The sequence below is a fragment of the Phasianus colchicus genome, chromosome 5, assembly GCF_987193195.1.
Source record: "Phasianus colchicus chromosome 5, bPhaCol1.hap1.1, whole genome shotgun sequence".
In the NCBI taxonomy this organism is placed as follows: Eukaryota; Metazoa; Chordata; class Aves; order Galliformes; family Phasianidae; genus Phasianus; species Phasianus colchicus.
The window spans coordinates 27,973,726-27,991,728 of NC_143440.1; the positions used below are offsets into that span (position 1 = coordinate 27,973,726).

General features: G+C 42.4%; 1 long non-coding RNA gene across 2 annotated transcripts; it reads right to left on the reverse strand.

The window, feature by feature from the left end:
• Positions 1-535: 535 nt before the first annotated feature.
• On the reverse strand, positions 536-17,275 carry LOC116229032 (uncharacterized). 2 transcript variants are annotated; one of them, XR_016467261.1, is made up of 5 exons: positions 17,196-17,275; positions 4,917-4,982; positions 3,601-3,773; positions 2,146-2,305; positions 536-1,343 (listed from the first exon to the last, which is right to left on the reverse strand). It is a non-coding gene; the product is annotated as an uncharacterized LOC116229032 (long non-coding RNA). The 2 variants fall into 2 exon arrangements; XR_004166925.2 differs by lacking the exon at positions 3,601-3,773.
• Between the last annotated feature and the right edge of the window lie 728 nt (positions 17,276-18,003).

Sequence of the window (18,003 nt, forward strand, 5' to 3'; positions counted from 1 at the left end):
GAGTTCAATAGGAAATTTACTGGTAGTCTCTCCATTAGATGTTTCAGGGATGAGGGAATGCGATCATTCTCAGAAAAGCTGTAACTAACTATTCCTGAGACTAATTCCCTGCTTTGTATCTCAATAGGAAATAAATCTTCCATACTTGGTAAGATTATGTGAGCATTCCAGTTTGTAATGCCATAGAAAGATGTAACATACTATGAAACCCTAATGTTCCATATCATATCAGACTTGTAGATAAAGGAATTTTTAGAGGAACTCTTCTCATTTTGCTGCCATGATGGACAGGAATACTTCTGCAACACCTCAGTGGCTGGGGAAAAGAAAACACTATCTGTCTTTTTCACTCAAGGCTCTCCCAGTCACCCTGCCAAAATGGGTAAATAAAAAACCATGTGAAATATAGATCCATTTTCTAACATTCTGTATTGCTTAGAGGGACAGACCCAGTTATCTTTCATTTGGATTTATTTGGAGATTAATTAAACATAACCTCTATTAGACTTTATAATGAGTTATGTCTCTGAGTGTTTCTTGTCACTCTGAGAAGAGCTAAAAAGCTGGGAAAAAAAACACATACTACTGTCCTACTCATCCTATGACAATGAACATAGGATCTCGGAGAGAGCAATAGGACTTTTACGGCTAGACAATCTTTTTCCAAGGTTCAGGTTTCTTACAGGAGCTGCCTTATCCTGCTCCCATGGCCTGCAGACATGCTGCGTATCTGCCTCCTTGCTCTGGACTCAGTACAACTTTGACACTCTGCAGAACTTCAAGCTCTGTTCTCATCTTCAGCCACAGTAGAGATGGTCCCCATAGCCAGAAAAGGCACAGCATCAGCTGAGAGACTGCTGTGGCACTTGGCTGGAGCAGTGCATGATAGCTGGGTGAGGACACAAATACTGCTGCCTGTCCTGATTGCACTGCCTTTCCCCAGCATAGGGCTCATTAACCCCAATGGCAAATAACCACCGTTTTGTTTTTGTTTTTGTTTTTGCTTTTTTTAAACCTGCTCAATACAAACTTATCAGAGAAGAACTCACAGGGATTGTTTGTTTGATTTTCACTTCACTCTCAAGGAAAGCACAAATGCTGACAATTGGTAGTTACTAAATTTGATTTGTCCAAACACATAAAAACCAGCACTGTGGAAAGTGTCTTTGCCCTCAGCTGTCACCTGTGGTCAGGGCTTCAGCAGGGAAGCCTCAGTTCACACCTCCAGAAAACAGCCCCGGATAGATCACCATGAAACACAAATGGTCCCCTGCTAGCTTAACCTCTCTTCTAAATACAGAACTTGTCCTCAGTGAACGGGCCAGCATCAGGCCAGACATAACCTGAAAAGAAAACAGGAATTAGGATACAAAGGTCAGGGCAATTTTCAGCCCACTTGTGTGGGAAGGTGAGGAAGAAAGCCCTACGTATTCCTCCTAATGTGGTTTTAATAGCAAAAGCCTTTCAGAATATAATTAGTGTTTATATATCCACTCATGAGAGCAAATTAGTCCCTTCCTCAGGAAGACCATTAACTTGATTATTTTTTTTGGCTCTCTGTAAGTTGTAACCAATTAAGAATCCAAGATCTGCAGCTGTTAGATTTCACCTAGAAACTTGGAAGTTGCCAACAGGTGAACAGTAATTTAGGTAATTCAGTAAGGAAACACACACACACAAAGGACAAAATAATCAAGAGAGAATAAGAAATGATCTGATTCTTTGCTGACGTATTTAAAATAACCCAATTAGAAGAAAGGATGACTGAGTCAACCTCTTTTTTAAGAGGTTTTCACCCCCATTCAGTCTGACTTGGTACATCTGCTTTATTAAGTGAAGAACCCCATGGATCCCAAGGGTAGGTGGATTGTACTTTTAACTGTCCACCACACACTTCAGACTCTGTAGATGCCTACAGCACAGCAACTCTGCCTCTGGGTTTGAATCTTCTGCTACCCCCAGGAATCCAAATTATTGACAGTAACAATCCAAACACTGGATTAGAGAAAACATAGGAAAAATCACTACATCCTGGAGCATCAGTCCTGAATAAGGGATGGAAACGTGCAAAGAAGAGTACACATGGGGCTGGTTTGTTTTGCTTTTTAAAACTGGAGTCAGAAAGACACATGAGAAATGTCCTACCTCTGCTTACCAAAGAGACGTATCTTCTTTGCTTTTTTCTATAATCTGGTTTGACAGTTCAGCATTGCTTTCTGCAGTTGCTTCAGTTGTGGTGAACATAAGGAGTTCTGGATGATTTCAAGTTTTCTGGTCTTGGTAACAACAGAGGTTCATCCACACACTGCAGGACAGAGATGTATAGAGATCAGTTCGTACAGTTTCAACTGATTTTTAGGTAAGTTTGTGCCGTGAACATTACTCTGTTTCATTACACATCTCACTGCAGGTTTCTTTCTGGATTTCATTTGCACAGGTCACTCATAACAGTCACTGGAATGCAAATCATGAATAGAGAAGATGATTGATCAGAAAGGAAGTACATCCATTGCAAAAATCCAGCTGCCTCTCTGTCCTGGACATCCAAAAGGCAACAGGACTAGTGGCAGTACCTAACAGGACCAGTATACACATTAACTGCAATGGGCCACTTCTGCAAGGTCACTCTAAAAGTAAAATATGGTGCACCAAGAGCAGTACCGCCAGTGATGGCAAGTCCCATTTCAGTGATAGCAGATTTCAGTCTCTGCAGAATGTCAGCTACTCGCACCCAAACTGTTCTCTGTCTCTCTCAACCCTGTGAGAGGGAGCAGATGAGCACACCAGCCACTTGCCCTAGGAACTGAAAGTGTCCCAGAGAGTCCATGCACTGGTCCCTGTGCTTTGCACTAAGCTGGTGCTGCTCTGTCCACAAGTAGGGGCTGCCCAGCAGTGACACCTTTGGATTCTGTCCTCAAACAAAACTGCCTAAGTCTTTACACTGCGATAAAACACTAAACTCTTCTCCCTACAGAAATCAGGCCAGAGAGTGGGAGGTGGGGGCTCGGAGAGAGAAAGCGAGTGGGCGAGAGATTAAACAGCCTCTGGTATTCAAAGCCTGTGGATGACAGTTTCAAAAATATTTCTAGGGATACACTTGGCAGGCACTTGTCTGCAATTTCCTTCTAGATACATATAAACAGCAAAGGCACACAAACGGCCTCTTACTCAAAGAGTTATAATTATCCTAATTGTTGTACCCATACAAAGATGGATTGGCAGCTGGCTGGGGCACCTCTCCCAGCGCTGCTCCATCCTCTGCCCCATGCATGCACTGCTCCTGCATTCATCCTCACTGAGCCAAGGGCCAGGCTGCATCCCAGACCTCTGGCACATACCTGTTTGTGACTCCTGCTCCTGTAGCCCTGAGGGTGAACAGAGAGTACTGAGTCCTAACACATGTAGGGGCTCAGTTCCCAATGGATTTTAAAATGCTGTGAGTGCCTGCCTACTCCAAAGTCCTCTGAGAATCCTACAGTCCCAGACCCACAAAGAAATATAAACTGAGTAGCAATTTCTTCTTTGCACAGACTTTATACTTAAAACTAAAAAAAATTAATTCAAACTGATGTCAGCATTGGAAATGTGAAGCTATAACACCTGAATGGACGCTGTGCTGAATCCAGCAGAGGGATACCCATGGCCATGTGGAAGGGGCTGCAAGGAGACCAACTACGTCCTCCATGACTTCTCTCCTGATCCCAAAGACCTGCCGTGCTTTGTGAGCCTTGTCAGCCAGCTGTAATAAAGGCAGTTCTGGTTCACCTCTGTGGCTGTGTACATAGAACAAGGAGATGAGTGAAAACAAGAGCCAACCCCAGAACACTCCTTAAAATCCTTCATGCTTCAGCAGGGCAGGGATATACCCCATAGGAATCGTGGGTGTGAGTTATTAATGTGAGTACTGATTTACCTTTTTGAATTGACCTAACATACTACTGCTGTGCAAACAAATATCATATGTTTGGAAACAGACTGAACTCAATCACAAACGTAGTGTGATGCAAATGACAGTTACACAGTAAGCCCTTAGATATATGTGCAAAAAGTGCCATCGCAATTAAAATGTGAGATATTAACTCAGAAAGTAGTCTGATAATAAGCAGTTTATTCACCAAATTAACGAACCTCCTAGCTATGGGTGGATGGTAATTACAGGTATCATGAAATGGAGTCACACTGTGTAACTGCACTCTAATTATATTTGCTGTATTAAAGTGTGACCCTGGTATTACACTGAGAAATGAGATGAAAAGCAGGAGAAAAATCCCAGCTCAGGATCCAAGTGGGTGGAACAAACCCGTAGCAGCGCGTATTCACAACTGCCTTTCCAGCTTCACAGCTTGCTGCCAAAGATACGTGGCACACACGTCTCTGGAGTAAGAGTGCAATCGCATGTGTTTGTACTGGCATTACACATGCACTGCTCTGCTTAGCATCCTCCCTGGAACCACTGCTCTGTTCCACTACTAGCAACAGGCAAACCCCATAACAGGAATGAACCGTCAGCTGTACAAATTCCATATTTTCCCTACAGTATATTGGATTCTGGCAGGCTTATTGCTGAATACAAGTACACTGTGCTGGTGCCAATGTGCTCTCTTCCTCCTGGTCCTTTATGCCTAAAGCTAAAAAAAACTGAGAGGAAGAGAAGAGACTGTTCTCACTAGTTTTATGGTTGTTGGGTTTTTATATATTGCTTTTTCAGCGGCAAAGCTTGTTGATTAGCTCTGCGACCTTTCCAGTGCCCAGCGAGCTCAGAAGAGGCATGGGAAACACTGCAGTACTCACTGAGAAAAGGGGTTGGGAGGGAAGAAAGCATGGGAATGTCACGGGGAAAAAAAGGAGGGGAGAGAGGGGGGTGGGAGAAGGAAGTCTGCGTGGAAGAGCAATAAATACATCACAACAGTACTTACAGATGTCCCTCTGAAAAATACACACTTCCAGTCACGTGTGATGTATTTTTGTCTTTATTCTCAAACCTGAAAGAAAAGAAACCCATTTGAACTTGTGTAACACTGCCATCCAGTGCTGCAAGTGTGTCCCAGGCTGCAGCCCTGCCTCTGCGCCCAGTCCCATGTCACCACAAGACAAAGCCACAGCCCTAGCGGGCCCCAGCTATCAGCATCCCTAGCGCAGTGCCCCATGCTGTGGTCCCCTGCCCATGAGAGGCCTGGCAGGCTTCAGCTTACGGATCTGGAGTACCTGGACATCCTCAGTCACCAGGACACCTGGAGCACTGCAGATCACATCATCAAATCCTGCTGCCAGGCCACTGAGTCAACTCCCTCACCTCTAACAACTCAGTGTCTTCCTTTAGAATGAAGATAATGGGAACAGCTATACTAGATCCTAGATCAGTTTGAAAGGCTTGAGATTTTGAACTCACTGCATGTATTGGCTGGAGGAAGGCAGGTTGTCACTAGAACCTTCTTTATCACAAAAGCACCCAAAGGAAGGGATAAGAAAGCAAACCTCTAAGAAGGTGAACTCATTCAGACATTTTCTCTCTTGTTCTCCAGTTCTTTAACAGCCCAAGAAGGAAGGCTTCTTATAAACTAAGTACCCTGACAAGCGGTAGCATGCCCTTGGGCTTGAGACTGCTATAGAGGCAGCTGCTCAGCAAATAGGGGAGGGAGTCACAGAGCAGGCAGGAGGGTGCTGGCTGGGTTCTCCTTTCATGGTCACAACTAAATCCGATGAGAGACAAATTTTTCTAAAACACAGGGAGCAGCCGGAAGGGATATTCTGAGACCTCTTTATCATTCCTTTGAAGTGGGTATAAGCATCCATGTAGGATTCTGAGACCCTTTTCATTTCAAGACCTCTGATAATAAAAGCGATGTTGATCAATGCAACCCCAAATAACTTAAAAGCAAAAGCCTCAACATTTGCAAAAGGCAATCTTTGTCTCACTTCATAGTAGAGCCTTTCCTTTTTTGCGGTGCTACTTCAGAGTTTTATGCAGGCCTTTCCAAACCATTCCCTTTTACAAAGAAAATTTCCTTCTGGTTCCACTTACCAACCTTAGTCATAGAGATGACTGGAACTTTTTCACCACTAAACAAATGGATAGCTTTGCTACTGAGTAATTACAAAAATTATACTTCCTTCAGTGGAACAGCAGCAAAATGGACTGCAATGAATCACAAAAATAGATCTGTTGGTTTTTGAACATGCTTTGGTAGGAAAAGAGCAGCTGAATTTGATAAAATACAGCCACTTTCTCAGCTGACTTGCATAGTCAGGAGAAACTCTACCTTTTAGATCAGGTGAAGTTGAAAGGAAATCTTTGATGTAACACAGAATAATGTCTTCACGGCTGAGGGAATATAAACAAACACGTTTCTTCTTTATTTTTTCATACTATATTTAGTTAGTATTGAATGGATGGTTCAAAAACTCATTCTAAGAATTGATAGTGGTGCCTGGGTGTTTATTCTTGTTTTGAAGAGATACATCATTATTAATTAAAGCAGATACTGGAGCTCCTGAAGCCAAGTGGATTTTCAGGAACATGTACAGTAGTAACACTGGTTTTGCAAAAAATATCCTACTATTGATTGACATAGGTAAAAAGATCATCAATCATTCATTTTCTCTACGAAACTAAATCCCTAAAGTTTGAGATTGGTCACATATTGTTTCTAGGCATTAGTTTTGGCCTACTCCATGAAAAAGCATTGAGCTCCAAAATTCAATCAAAATCCATTAGAAAGGGATTTATGTTTGGTTTTCAGCCTTCCCTCAGCCTCCTGTTCTTTCCTTGATCTAATTTCTATTGCTCCCGCTTGCTCTGATAATACTCAGCCACCATTTCTCATTTCCAGTAACTAGAGGCCCCTCTTTTAGTGTTCAGCAACAAGGTGCACACACTTCTGGTGCCTTTTGGTACCAACCTAATCCTGAACACACAGACTAACCTCTTGGTGCTTCACTGACACTTTAAAATGAGGATAAATGCCAGAACCCAAAGTTATAAGAATTACGTGCATTCCATAGGAAAACAACCTACATTTTTCAAGCAGCATTGACTGCCAACAGTATGCAAGACAGTAACTGTCCTAGAGTTCTTCAATTCCATGTTGCAGGAGCATCTGCAGAGCAGCACAACATCAAGGAACAACCACCTGAGCACAGTGAACTCTGATGCTTTGCAACTGCAAATAAAAGCATCAAAGAACAACTGTAGATCTTTAATACAAAAATGTATGGTGACATGTAACAATGACAGAGGTAATGATGAGGTAAAAATACTCATTCACAGAGAGCTCACTTTTTAAGTATTAAAATGGAGACTATGTTCATCTGCATGAAAGAGGGTTGCTCATCCCTGTTAGTATCAGCCTATTATGGTGCTGCTGTCAGCGTGGGCAGTGAGACCTACTGGCTCAGTTTCCATCATTGCTGGCATCCTTACCCCTGCTGGGAAAAGTGCAGGAGAAAAATCTTATTTTAAGCATGAAGGTGGGCCCTCCTGTTTTTAGGTTCCAATACTAGCACTTAGATAGGACTACATTAACAGAAGCAGATCCTCTCAAAAATCTGGTTTGTAAAACAGATCAGCTGAACACCAAATAGTCAGAGAACTCAAAGACTGTATCATAAAAATGAGTCTTCCAAATAAGAGTTCTGGTTAGTTTGTTTTTGTTTTTTTATTTTTTATTTTTATTTTATTTTTTTTTTTTTTTAAACCATCCTCCAAAGCTTATTAGTTGCTTAGTTATTATATTCCACAGTCATCATCTGCAGGAGTCCAGACTTTCATATTCAGCTTTCTATTAACCCCTAAAGTCTCTCAGTGCCAGGAATGATCCCAGTTCAATAAAACAGTTGCACTGAAGGAGACTGGAGCTAAAGAAAACAGCTAAGTTTTTGTGCAGTGGAATCAATTTGCAGTAGATTTATGTATGTCAGTGTGTAATGCTTGTCTTCTATCCAAATCCAGGGAGGCAGAAGGTCATGATGGGAAGTCCCATTCATTGCCGTCAGTCAGGTCTCTGAGTTCCAGGGGAGGAATGCAACACACAGCACATCTTTGAGGCCTTTGACATATGCATTTCAAAATTAAACAGTCTTCCACTCTTGAGCAAGAACTCTAACAGACTGAAGAAGAGTGCTGTGGGGAATTTTATGCTTCACTTTACTCAGATAATTAATATCGTATAATGCTGGCTCACCATTGTTTCCCATCCTGCACAGCTACACAGACTAAATCTACAGAGAGATTCTTCCTTCATTCAGAATGCAAATCCTCAGAGCCCCCTTTTCAGCTACTGCCTAACTTCGGAGCTGGCTAAATCCCCATGACACCCAACATCCCATCAGTAAAGCTCTCTGGTTGCCTATGCTTCTGCCTCTGGGCCTGCCCAAGCAGTGCTGAATAACTCAATATTTCAGTCCTATAGGGATTCGCAAACAAGGCATTTCTCTTTCAGCAGATATATCTGCTAACTACAATCCGGTAGGAATTTTTATGACCCAGAGCTAGCACAGACCAAAGCTGCAGGCAAAGGATGGTGGGATGGTAAGAACTGCAACTGCTATAATAAGGAAGAATCAAAAGGCAGTTAAACTACCCCAGAAGAGCTGGTTGTGGTGTGTTTGTGCCACTTCTGGATCTGCTGGCACTTCAAATCCCTCATCTAAATCTTGCAGGAGCAAGATTTTGCTAACTTAGTTATATAATCAATGAGTATACAGATGTATAATTGACAAATACACAGAGAATTTAGGCTGGTCTTTAGAAAGCGTATAGCTGGAAAGATTATCACATTGGAAAGGGATAATCGGAAATGAATGGAAAAGCTTACCCACATCCTGGGCTCACAGGAAAAACTCCAAGAGGAGCAATCTCCAGAGAGATCCTTCCTCGGTGGCAGTCAGACTTTAAATGGGGTCTAAGAGAGGTGCAGCCAGGCTCCACGCCTTCTGGTCACACAGCTGAATTGCCTTCACTTGTGCTCCCACAGCTGACTCACCGCTTGCCTCAGGTGACCAGAGGTTCAGGCCATGATTCAATAGTTCCCATACACAAATGAATATTACAATACAGGCAGGACCTGACAAGTACACAATGCCTTAGATAAGCAGCTTGAATTACAGAAGGCGTCTTATCATTCAAAATCAAGCATGTGCCTCCTGCTCCTTTCCTTGCATTTGCTGCTGACCACCTTAGGGAGTCCCTATTTCTGCATGACAGCTTTCGTAGCATTCAGTGGTCACTTCAGCCTCCATTTACCCAAGCTGTTCATTTCCCCGGGTAGCAGAGCACCTTAGAACTGAACTACCGAAGTTCAGTTCTCTGCACAATTCACCAGATGAGTTTGCTTGGGAATTCTATTTTCCTCCCCTTAGTAAGAAGGTAAGCAGCCTGCAAAGCTGCAAATTAGCTCTCTGAATTTAATATATGTTAGTAATAGGAGTAATTGCACCATCTCTGTTATATCAGGCAGCGTACTCATGTGAAATACCCACGGCAGCTCAAGGAAGACAGACCAGAGAAGAGAGCACCAGATGCAATGAGGCTGATGATGATCTCACCTCATCTCCTCTGATAATTAGGGAGATGTGTTTATGGAGAGCTTCTGGAAGAAGCACCAGCCTTCTGGCAGAGATAGTTTCTTTGGTGGCTAAACCAGGAGCTAAAAGCATGCAGGGAAGTCACAACAATCGTAGAGCAGAGAGGAGATCACACACTCCAGCTGCACAGTGTGTTGCACTGAAGACTGTAATAAAGTGACCTGATGGGAGATGTTTAATGCAAGAAGGCTTACTACCTGCTTCTCCATAATTTTTCATGTTATGACATTTGTCTTTGCAAATAGAGGTCAGAACAAGTGTGTGATATGACCTCCATCCTCAGCAAGCAGAAAATTCTGTGTAGGTATTTGCTTAAACCCTATTTTCCATAGGCTTGAGCAAATGCACAAAGTACATGACAAAGAAGATTCAAAGCATCTGCATGTAGAGTTCAAGCAGTAACACAACCCAGGAACAAAAAAAAAAAAAAAAGTGCCACTCAGCACATACACATTAACTGTGGAAAAAGAAACACATCACATCTACATGCAATAAACCATGCTCCTGTCACTTTTTCCTTCTACTTATCCAGTAAAGGCAATTCAGCCATGGGTTAGGTTGTCTGCACCATTAAGTTGAATATCTTTGACCAAGATGCTGAAATTAACAGAAGAGATTTTTGAAGAGTGCAAAATCTGTTCTTCATTCACCTAAAATACATCTCTACACCCATAACCATGGAATGAAATGACACCATTTAACTAAATAAACATACAATCAGAACACTTGCAGGAAGACACTGGAATTCCATTCATTAAAAAACACACATATTGATTATATTAAAAAAACAACAATATTCCCTGATCATTTCCATGTATTCAGAATACATAACAGTTAGCATAGTGCAGGGTCTTGTTGCAAGTTTTGGAAGAGTTCTCTGTGCAGACATGGCAGTCACCAGGTAGCATTTGTTACCCTGGGTAAGCCTTGATGAAACATCTGCACACAGAGCAGGGCACAGCATTCTATAAGAGTCCCACTGCAAGAAAATAAATAATTTTTAAGAGCTTAAAATTAGTTTTTTTCCCCCCCTCACATAAAGCCAGATAATTTCACGAGCTTTATTCCAGTAATGTGCATTTTGACTGGACATTTGTCAAGGTTCCCTCAGAACAACTTTTAAGACGCCAAGTTTGCTATAAAACTGAACTCCATCATCTTGATGCATTCAGAAACTAGATGCTGGTAGCAGCCCTCGGGGAGAAAATGAGTATGCTTTTCAGTCCAGTAACCTAAAACTCTTCTTATCAGCCCTACATAGCCAAGAACTTTAAAACCCACAGTTAAAGTATACTTTAGATGAAGAAAGGCTATTAGCTGTATAGGATTACATCTAACCTACCATGCTACCAAACTGCGTCAAGCCTGAACACTCCTCTGGGGAAAGAAAAGGAGAAAAAGAATTCAGAGTTAAGAAATTACATTTGCAGATAACATCAACAAAAAGAGGAGGAAACAGCACCCCTGAATCCGTTCAGAGGGGCAGAACACCCAAACATCTCTCTGATAGCTGGATGAGAAGTTGGGTTGTAAATAAGTGTTAAAGATGAGTGGTTTTACAGGTCAGCACACAGGTCACTCCTATCTAAAAAACAGACAAGTTTGTGGTTTTGTGCATACAGAGCTGCACACATGCACCACTGAATTTTTTTTTTTTGCCACAAGTGAAAAAACAAGTTACTCCCAGCACAGTGCAAAAACTTGCATAATATTGCCTCCAATACTCAAAGTGAAGCTAAAATCAAGTAAACATCAGGCATTTTTCTCCCAGCACGTGCCCACGTAGCACACCTTTCCCTCTGTACTCCCTAAAGGCAGACCCTGGTCCTCCACCAATGGAGCAGCTGCACGTGGCTCCTCCTTGGTCTGGGGAGAGCCACATGGCACCCCAGGGCATGCTCCAGATCTCTGAGCAGAAAGCACTGAGGTCTGCTCCAGCCATAGCAACTTAATAAGAAGTTTTTGAAAAGTCTTTTTGGGAAAAGGCTGTAGTTGTGTTTCACTCAAGAAGAGATTCTTCTGCCTCTGGCAGCTCACATTTCTTGCAGATGTGATTTCTGTATAACATAGCTTTTTATTGTAGCTCCTTGTTAACTATTTTTAGAGTTTATGCAGAACTCACCCAATATACAATTGCTGTAACTAAATTTCACCTCAGACACAAGCTTGTCTGCAGGCAGAACATATCCATCAACTGTACAAAGGGCACTGGCAAGATGAGAAGCTGCACAGGCACCAATGGAAGGTGGTGGCTTGCAAGACAAAGTTGCTGCCTCTCAGAACTGCAGACAGCACAGGATCATGGTGATTGATCTCAGTCTGGCATTTCTCTCCAGGCATTAAGTGGAGACTAAACATCCCTACACAACTCAAGATGTAAATCACAGAATCATGTAGGTATGAAAAGACCTCCAAGGTCGTTGTACTGTTAAACTAGTGCTGCCATGTCTCCCACTAAGCCATGTTCCTAAGTACCACATCTACTTAGCTCTTATATACCTCCAAGTATGGTGACTCAACTGCTTCCTTGGGTAGGCTGTTCCATTGTTTCACTACTCTATCAGTGAAGATATTTTTCCTAATTATGGAAGGAACATTCAGAGTTAATTGAAGTACTGAAGTCACTGTCTGCCAGTGTTTGACCATTGCAAGAAAAATATTGTTCTTCTTTAAAAGATCCCAGGTTATAGAGAATAAAGAAATGCATGCTTTCCTCCTGCTTCCTTCTCTTTGCATCCATCCCTTGCTGCAAAGACTTGCTTTTCTTCTGATAAAAACAACATGTATTTCACCAACAGCTCACACATTTTAACCAGAATACATTAATCCTGACCAGTGAAAACTAGGATTTTTTTTAATTAGTTTTTTTTTTTTTAACCCTCATTCAAATATCAGTGTGATACAAACAGCTTTGTTAGACAGCAAAGCTTCTGGCTTTTCCATCAGCACAGGGAACAAATGTGGCCAAGACTTACTGACTCATGAGAAGTCCAAGCTGAAAGAATAGGGAACTTCTGCTACTGCTGTTGACAACACCCCACGGAGAGGGCAAATATACATATATACTTATGTATGTATATATACACATAAGCATATATATGTGCATACAAAGAGTAAAAGAAGATGAGTGAGTTGGGTTTATAAAGTGATGACTCTCCTTCGGAGAAATATCTGAAGAGTAAAACTAAGATGGGGGGGATTAACATGATGGCTGTCTTTGTACCACAAGGAACCACAGTAGTTTCGGTCCTAGAATGTAAAGATTCTTTCTGTCTCAGGAAAGGACAACAGGGGGCAGAAAGGAATTGTTTCAGTTTTCTCTCACCTACGATTCTAAATGTAGAATAATGATGGACATTCAAGTTATTTTCCCTCACCCAGTTCAGCATTAATCCACACATCTCCAGCGCATTATCTCTGTGTAAGCTAACAAACACAAGAAGTATATGAATCCAGGACAGAGAAGAACTAGTACGCCTGTGAATGGTCACTTGAAAAAAAATAATCTGTGGATTCTGACACATGAAACTGATGACTGCAGCTGTGATGACATTGGATGCCTCAGTAAATTTGGAAGGTGGGAACATCAGAAGATAAGGGAATTACTAGTGGTTGAGTCTATGGAGAGTCTTGGCTTTTTTTTATTCTTGTTATCTGTGCTATGAAGGATGACTGCCACCGGCATGGAGACTACCAGGGACTGAGTCAGAGGAATAAGAAGGAAGACTAGAGCAAGACAAGAAACCATACTGCTTTTATAATTAAGTAATTCTTGCAAATAGATTAAAACAGTTTTCATCACTTGTCAAATGCACACAAAACAATCTCTGGAGTCAGCATTTCTCCTAATGTCCACTTGCAGATAGAAAAGTAACACGGATGGTGTCTCATTCTAACTGGAACACAAGTCATTTTTCAGGTGGTAAGTCATTAACTGCATCTTTTTACCTTGCTTTCTGCTCAGGTCCTAGATCATGGTGACCTCTGATCTCAAACACAGACCAGGTTGCTAAGAAACTCACCACCTCATTTCAAGGGTTTGGAGATTTGTTTTGAGTTTTGTCCTTCACTGTACTGGTAGCAGAAGACAATTTCATCAGAAAGTCTGCTTGACAACTTGTTTCCTGGAACCTTCTATTAACAAAAACCATAAAGCTTGTTAGAGGATTGTAAATTCACAGAACATACAGAAAGGACCCAGGTAAGGTATGAAATACATCTTCCCGGCCCACAAAAGACCAGGAATGCCCATTTCCAGTTTTTAAATCCCATTGTGAACTCTCAGGAGTCAGCTGCATGACGAGTGTCACTGGCAATGGCAGCAGAAGTCTTTGTGCTCCCAGGAAAGGAGCCTTCCTTCACACTGAGTCTTCTGTGAAAGACAAAAACGACATAAGAGCTGACATCTTTACAAAATGGCTAAGGAAAACTGTGATATGTGGCACAAAAGAACGAAAATGAAGGTTCTAGAAAAATGTGAAGGACAAAACCTGCAACAGATTGCTGTAACTAAGAAGTAATCAAATAGGAATTAATTTACTTTCATTTCTTACTGAGACTGACACAGTGCCCTGTGCTGCTAGAGGTGTACTGGGAAACTGTTGTTTAGTCTTGTTTAGTTTTTTTTTTTTTTAAAGCAACTTTTCTTCTGTAACTCCCAACTTAAACCACTCAGCAGGTCCCCATTGGAAGCTTGTGGCAAGCTGGGCCTAACCTGCCTGGAGGGAGCTGCAATTGAAGAAAAAGTCACTGAAAAGAGAATATGCTGCTACAGACCATGTACACAAATGAACAGACTGAGGAAACAGATTGTCACTGCCAGAAGGACCTAAGCATCTCCATTTATTCCCCCTATAGGAGCAGTGGAAGGCTCCACAGCAGGTACCCCCATGCTCCTCAGCTGCTGGGGAAGCAGAAAGGTTTAAAAAAAATTTCTATACTGCAGAAAATGAAAACTCTAAGTATAGTTACCATAAACATGATGTGCTGTCAACATTCATAAATATCATGTTACCCATGGTCATGCAGGTATTCCTTCTAATTTGTTGCTGAAATTTGTAGGCTAAAGCAGATCTTCTTGAATGCAAACTTCTCCCTCTATGTAATCCAATTAAAACAAGTGAAACCAATCCTAGAAAACTGGGCATCACAAGAAATTAATGCTGTAAGACAGCAAAGGCATTGACAAGCTTGTCTGTCCACCCAGACTGCAACCTCTTGTTTTGCTGGAAAACATTTGCTAATTATTCACAAGATACACCTCTGACACACAGGCAAGCACAGAGCTGAGAGCATTGGTCAGAAATTGCTGGGGTCCTCTCTGAAGTTAACTGCAGATATAAGAAGCCACTGTCTGAGAGTGAGGCAGTACAACTAGCAGCAAGCCCCACATCGACAGAGTTCCCTGGATACTGGAGCACCAGATGGTGACCCTATGGAACAGAGATGAAACCAAGAGAAAGACCTTGGTTTTAATACTGAAATTCTACTGCCTGCCCAAGAGGTAGGTACAACACCAGTTCTGTACTGCAGCCACATCCCGAGCAGTGAGGAGACCTCTCCAGCGATGAGCCTCAGAACAGTCCCCTGGCACTGGTGTTCCTCAGACCCTTGCCAAACCCACTCCTGGTGGTCAGGAACTGCCACCACTACTGCCAGTGCAGGGAAGAGAGCGAGGCTTGCTCTCCATTTGCTGGGAGAAGACAGTCTGACTTAGGGACCATAGGGTTAAGCAGCATACGGATGAAAGAAAGCTCCAATCATCCTTTTCTCATTCAGGGAATATCTGTGAGCTCTCCTAGTCACTGACCTAAAGACCACTTATTCTGCATTGCTCTTTTATTAAGCATTAGTGCCCTAATTAAATTGATTCACAGCCTTCTTTCTGTTCTGTTTCTGCATTATCCCAGCTGGTGGTGGCAAATGGGATTGAGAATGGATTTTAATGCCCCTTCAAAGGTCTGTCAGGGGACAGCCTTTCTGTTCTAACCTATTCCTAAGGAGCTGTCCATTTTCCAGTTGCATTGCCACCACTGGCATATCAAACCCCAGCAATTTTTAGGGCCAGATTTCTTTTACAGGGCTGCCTGTGTCATATTCTCACCAGCTAACAGTCACAGAAATGGGCAAGGACAATTAAGAAAGGGAAAATGTCCTTTTCCCCTCAATCCTTCCAGCACCCAGAGCATTCTGCGGCTTTTATCAATACAAGGGACAAACACTGATCTGTAATTGTTTGATGTAGGTCCTCTGGTACTCTCCCCTCCACCACCTCTTCAAAAACATTCTTGCAATATTACAGTGCAGTTTTGAAAGGAAATCCTGAATGATATACTACGCTGAAGTACTAACTGAAGACCAAAGCCCAAGGCCATTTAAAATCGCAGCAAAATCAATAACACTCATTCAAAGTAAACTAGAGCAAAAAGGAAGGGAACAATTACACAAAGCAGAGTAGAATAAAGCAGAGATTGGAAAGAGGACTTCTACTGCAAAGTTTAAGACCTCTGCAGAGCACAGTTTGCTTTGTGTCCTAGGCTCTGTGCTCAGAGGACTTCACGTGCTGTTCTGCTCTGTCTACAAGGAGCAGCTGCTGACTCCCTGCTGTCAACAGTTCTGTCTATTTTGGGGCTTGGTGCTAACAGACTTTGTGAAGGAGCAACGAGAAAGGGAGCAAGAACAAAGGCTATCGCCTCCTAAATCTACTGTGAACCACACATACATTGCAGTAGGAGTTACTGCAGTAACAACACAAATCCCAACAGAAATGCTGTAAATTCTAACAAGTGTCCTCTAACCCAGCTCTCCGTTCCACCTCCTCCTTACCCAGGCAGTATTTAGCAATGATGTGGTAATGGCAAATCACAGAGGATCTGCTCAGAGAATTTTCCATCAGTAATGGAAGTTCCTACACCTACTGATAATGCAGCTTCATAGGAGACCATTCTTCTCTTCCTACAGGGAGCTTCACCGAAGCAGTAAAATCCAAGGGACGATGGTGTGGACAATCAAGCTGACATTTAATAAAATCAGGAGTGCCAACATTGCTCAGGAGAGCTCAGTGCCAACAGGATACATCCTAGCAGTAAGATTCACTATGCTCATGGAGTGCAGTGAACAGCAGCTAGGTCCAACCGCCGTCTGGTCTCTTGTCTAATAAGTTAGGCTGCACGACTACTTGCAAGAAAAAGCTTTAAGATTCTAGTCAAAAGCAGCAACAACGTTAGCTGTAGAAGGAGTGGCAACAAACAGCATAGATCAGGATAACGTGTTGTCTACCACAACCATACTAGAGTGCTTGTTACCAAAAGAACATGAAAAAATGATTTAATTCAATCACAGCATAGTCCTAGGGCAATGAATTTGTATGCTACTATAGTCAGCTTGAATTAAAACAAGCAAAGAACATGAATTATGATAGTCTATGCTGTAGTCTCCATATTTTCAGGAAGCGTCCTTTCCCATCCAATTACTTGACCATGCAGGAAAAGACCCTTCACGTTGCTCACTGTAACAACTGGACAGACCAATACAACCAGTAAGGCACTACAACAGAGGTGTGATGATAGAAAGACCAGGATAACAGAAAGGTGCCATAAAAGAAGATTACTCACCCATACCAGAAGATCCTAAATTCACAGGGGAAAGCGTCATCAAAGAGGGATCTCCAGAAAGAGATCCTCTCCCAGTGGCAGTCAGCCTTTAAACAGGGTCTAAGAGAAGAGCAGCCAGACTCCACCCCTTTGGGTCACACAGCTGAATTGCTTTCACCTGTGCTCCCAGAGCTGACCAGGTCCTTTCCCCAGGTGCTCAATCAGTGGTTCAGGACGTGACTCAGCAGTTACCGTACGCTCATTAAATAAGTGGCTGTCTGCCTTTTCTGCTAAGTACCAAGAAGGGAAGTAAATAACAAATGCATACCTCTGAACTGGTTTAAATTCAGAGCAGATCACCTCTCACCCAGCAAGAGGATGTGGTCACAAGGTTGCAATGCCTGAGTATTAAACCAGCCCTCCTGTTTCCTAAGGGACATGCAAAGGTGGAACAGTTCCCTCCTTTAGCCAGCAGTGAGCAAAATGCTCTGAAGCTGGTTGCCCTGGGTCAGCCCTGCCCTAGCCACAGGCTCTGGAAAGTGCTGTAGTTCTCTCCTCCGTTTCAGGGGTGAGAACCCTGCCAGGATTTTTTTTGGAAGTCTGTGTGATTTCTACAGTTGTTGGATCTTAACATAAATAGGTCAGCCTTGTGATGCTTTCAGCCCTCTCCTTGAACAAGGCTTTCATTGCCTTTCCAAAGAGCTGACCTGCTAAGCAAGGAAATTGCTGTGAAGGCTTCTATAATGGCTTCTATTCCCTAGAAAATCCGTCTAGTAAGGGAAATGTAACAGAAACTTTCTAGCAGCTTAATTGCAGTAACTGCACACAG